At 39.6% G+C, this 5,206-nt stretch overlaps 1 long non-coding RNA gene across 1 annotated transcript; it reads left to right on the forward strand.

The window, feature by feature from the left end:
- The first annotated feature begins 1,129 nt into the window (after positions 1–1,129).
- LOC121002284 lies at positions 1,130–3,136 on the forward strand. Its single transcript, XR_005779271.1, has 2 exons — positions 1,130–1,255; positions 3,067–3,136. It is a non-coding gene; the product is annotated as an uncharacterized LOC121002284 (long non-coding RNA).
- Positions 3,137–5,206: the final 2,070 nt, after the last annotated feature.

The following is a 5,206-nucleotide window of genomic DNA, read 5'->3' on the forward strand; positions in this document are numbered from 1 at the left end:
AAGTAACATTTTGTGGCATATTGTACATGGGCTCTTTCTGATTCTGCATGAATACAGTACAGCAATGTGTAGAAAATGTGTCTGTGTTCAAAATAGTAATAATAATGTATATTATTTTCTGTAAAGAATCAATGGAGACTTTCAGTGGGGCTTATTACCCTATAAAGCCCCACCTTGGGCACAGCAATAAATATATGGGGCTATCTCCAGAGAGGCTGTAAAAGCTGTCCTCAAGGCCTCTTATAGACTCAGGAAACAATTTTTTGCCACACAGTTGTTCCTGAGTCCTTCATCAGACTCTATGCAAGTAGGGGGCTCACACAAATTAGCATAGGAAGTGGCAGAATTCTATTGGAAGGAACCAGGCATGACCCAGGCATTGATACAATGTCAATGTGATGATTATGGCATCATAGTAATATATTTATAGGAGCTTTGTTGCACTCCGTATCTGTCTAGCTGTGTAAAGGGTTCCCACCCCAGTATACAATTAATTTAAAGATCACAGCGATAGAGCTTCAGTTGAAATGCTTTTATTTGTGCATCAATCAGATAGACATGTGGCAATTTCGTGTGTGAACGTTTTCGGCACATAGGCCTTCGTCAGACACTGCAAGTGTGATAGAAGAAATTGCATCAAAAATTACAGTAAACGGAAATGCGTAGTATCATTAATACATGACTGAATCAAAAATGAAAATTAAAGGGTTACAAATTAAAAAATAATACATAAAAAAATGGCCATCACTTCTGGAGTGAGTATTAATCATCTGGTCCACAATCAATTCCAATTCCATTTCAATTTATGCTCATAATACAGGGTATGCAAGAAAATAGGAGATATTACAACACATGATTCCAAGGGATATTATAACATATGCTTCCAGTGGAAAGTTAGGCACAATGTGGTGTCTGTCCCGTCCATTCTCAGGATGTGGTAACTGTCCGTTATGTACATGTATGGTAGAAAAAATTATTATTAAGGAGTCTTACATCAACCCAACACCGGTTTATGCATGGAACTATAGGAAATAGACACTTCATATTGGGATGATTGCAGTCACTAATGGGGCTGAAATAATCTACTGATCGTAATACCTGCTTCTGAGTACAAATTCAAATTTAATTACTAAACCAGCTATAAATAAGCGATAGTATGCGGACCACAGGCACACCACTTACTCCTTAGTGCTATATGCACCATCTCACCAGGGGTGCACACCTCCTTCTATCCAGGCTACCGACTGCGGCATAGGTAAGTCTTACAATGGGGATCATGACCAGGATACATTGAATTTGTACTCAGAAGCAGGTATTACGATCAGCAGATTATTTCAGCCCCATTAGTGACTGCAATCATCCCAATATGAAGTGTCCATTTCCTATAGTTCCATGCATAAACCGGTGTTGGGTTGATGTAAGACTCCTTAATTTTTTCTACAATACATGTACATAACGGACAGTTACCACATCCTGAGAATGGACGGGACAGACACCACATTGTGTCTAACATTCCACTGGAAGCATATACATAGTAACATAGTAACATAGTACATAAGGCCGAAAAAAGACATTTGTCCATCCAGTTCGGCCTGTCATCCTGCGTATTGATCCAGAGGAAGGCAAAAAAAAACTGTGAGGTAGAAGCCAATTGTCCTCACTTTAGGGGAATAAAAAATTCCTTCCCGACACCAATCAGGCAATCAGAATAACTCCCTGGATCAACGACCGCTCTCTAGTAGCTATAGCCTGTAATATTATTAAGCTCCAGAAATACGTCCAGGCCCCTCTTGAATTCCTTTATTGTACTCACCATCACCACCTCCTCAGGCAGAGAGTTCCATAGTCTCACTGCTCTTACCATAAAGAATCCTCTTCTATGTTTGTGTACAAACCTTCTTTCCTCCAGACGCAGAGGATGTCCCCTCGTCACAGTCACAGTCCTGGGGATAAATAGATGATGGGATAGATCTCTGTACTGACCCCTGTTACCTTTATACATAGTAATTAGATCTCCCCTCAGTCGTCTTTTTTCTAACGTGAATAACCCTAATTTTGATAATCTTTCAGGGTACTGTAGTTGTCCCATTCCAGTTATTACTTTAGTTGCCCTCCTCTGGACCCTCTCTAGCTCTGCTCTGTCTGCCTTGTTCACTGGAGCCCAGAACTGTACACAGTACTCCATGTGTGGTCTGACTAATGATTTGTAAAGTAGTAGGAATATGTTCTCATCACGGGCATCTATGCCCCTTTTGATGCAACCCATTATCTTATTGGCCTTGGCAGCAGCTGCCTGACACTGGTTTTTGCAGCTTAGTTTGCTGTTTATTAAAATTCCTAGATCCTTTTCCATGTCAGTGTTACCCAGTGTTTTATCATTTAGTATGTACGGGTGACTTGCATTATTCCTTCCCATGTGCATAACTTTACATTTGTCAGTGTTAAACCTCATCTGCCACTTATCTGCCCAAGCCTCCAATCTATCCAGATCGCTCTGTAGTAGTATACTGTCCTCTTCAGTGTTAATTACTTTACACAGTTTAGTGTCATCTGCGAAAATTGATATTTTACTATGCAAGTCTTCTACAAGATCATTAATAAATATATTGAAGAGAATAGGGCCCAATACTGACCCCTGAGGTACTCCACTAGTGACAGTGACCCAATATGAGTGTGTACCACTAATAACCACCCTCTGTTTTCTATCATTGAGCCAGTTACTTACCCACTTACAGACGTTTTCTCCCAGTCCGAGCATTCTCATTTTATATACTAACCTTTTATGATACTAACCTTTATATGTTATAATATCCCTTGGAATCATGTGTTGTAATATCTCCTATTTTCTTGCATACCCTGTATTATGAGCATAAATTGAAATGGAATTGGAATTGATTGTGGACCAGATGATTAATACTCACTCCAGAAGTGATGGCCATTTTTTTATGTATTATTTTTTAATTTGTAACCCTTTAATTTTCATTTTTGATTCAGTCATGTATTAATGATACTACACATTTCCGTTTACTGTAATTTTTGATGCAATTTCTTCTATCACACTTGCAGTGTCTGACGAAGGCCTATGTGCCGAAAACGTTCACACACGAAATTGCCACATGTCTATCTGATTGATGCACAAATAAAAGCATTTCAACTGAAGCTCTATCGCTGTGATCTTTAAATTAATTTATGGCATCATAGTGACATTTCAGCAAGACACTGCTGCCTTTACCTCTCTATGACTCATACAACAGAGGAGGATACTAAACAGAGCATTCACTGAGAATTTCCTAAGGCCTCTTTCACACGAGCCGCACAGATTGTGTAAGGATCTGTTAAAGAAAAAACGGATTGTTTTGCATGAAAGTTGAATCAGTTTTGTCTATGATTACATACAGTGCTTCAATGTTTTCTGCAAGGATACAATCAGCTTTTGATGCATTTTTCACGTGCGTGAAGAAAAACTGGAGAAAAACAATGTACATCTCCTAGCCACCATCAGTGGAAAACGAATTGCATCTGGATGCCTTCTGTTTTTCCACACAAGCCTCATTAACATCTATGAAGCCAGAACTGCATTAAAAATGCACAAAATAGAACATGCTGCGATTTTTCCTAAACATAGAGAAGATGCGTGAAAAACTACGCTGATATTCACAGACCAATTGGAATGAATGGGTCAGGATTCAGTATGGATGCTATGCGTTCACTACATGCATCGCATCTAGATGGAAGACTCACTTGTGTGAAATTAGTGGATTTTCAGTACAGATTTTCATGCTAAAAATCCATAGTGTAATACGGTACTAGCTAAGTAGATTTTCAAAAACTCACGTACACAATGCATATATTTTCCATTACATTTTTAAATCCACAACATGTCAATTGTTTCCGCGGATTTTAGTGCAGATTTCACCCCTTGTAATACAAAGTGTGAGATTAGGGACAAATCTGCATTAAAATTCATTCATGACAAAATCCACAGGCGCAGATTTTTGGTGTGGATTTGATACGAAATATCAGCATAAACTTCACTGGCATGTGTATGTATCCTAATAATTTTCAGCAGTATAATCTTTTCAAATGATAAAGCAGTAATACCAGTCGCCACCAAAAAAAAGCCTTTAGCTTTGATTACGAATAGCTTCTGCAATGTCACAAGATTTATTTCCATCCAGTGTTGCATTAATTTTTCACCGAGATCTTGGATTGATGATGGTAGAGTCTGACTGCTGCGCAAAGCCTTCTCCAGCACATCTCAAAGATTCTCAATGGGGTTAAGGTCTGGACTCTGTGGTGGCCAATCCATGTGTGAAAATGATGTTGCATGCTCCCTGAACCACTCTTTCACAATTTGAGCCTGATGAATCCTGGCATTGTCATCTTGGAATATGCCCGTGCCATCAGGGAAGAAAAAATCCATTGATGGAATAACCTGATCATTCAGTATGTTCAGTTAGTCAGCTGACCTCATTCTTGGAGCACATACTGTTTCTGAACCTAGACCTGACCAACTGCAGCAACCCCAGATCATAGCACTGCCCCCAAAGGCTTGTACAGTAGGCAATAGGCTGGGTGCATCACTTCATCTGCCTCTCTTCTTACCCTGATGCGACCATCACTCTGCAACAGGGTAAATCTGGACTCCTCAGATCACATGACCTTCTTCCATTGCTCCAGAGTCCAATCTTTATGCTCCCTAGCAAATTTAAGCCTTTTTTTCTGGTTTGCCTCACTGATTAGTGGTTTTCTTACGGCTACACAGCTGTTCAGTCCCAATCCCTTGAGTTCCCTTCACATTGTGCATGTGGAAATGCTGTTACTTTCACTATTAAACATAGCCCTGAGTTCTACTGTTGTTTTTCTTTGATTTGATTTCACCAAACGTTTAAGTGATCGCCGATCACTATCATTCAGGTTTTTTTTCCGGACACATTTCTTCCTCGAATACGATGGGTCCCCACTATCCTTCCAGTTTTTAATAATGCGTTGGACAGTTCTTAACCCAATTTTAGTAGTTTCTGCTATCTCCTTAGATGTTTTCTCTGCTTGATGCATGCCAATGATTTGACCCTTCTCAAACAGACTAACATCTTTTCCACGGCCATGAGATGTGTCTTTCGACATGGTTGTTTAAGAAATGAGAAGCAACTCATTGCACCAGTTGGGGTTAAATAACTTATTGCCAGCTGAAAGATAATCGCCC

Source organism: Bufo bufo, chromosome 5 (genome assembly GCF_905171765.1).
Source record: "Bufo bufo chromosome 5, aBufBuf1.1, whole genome shotgun sequence".
Classification (NCBI taxonomy): Eukaryota; Metazoa; Chordata; class Amphibia; order Anura; family Bufonidae; genus Bufo; species Bufo bufo.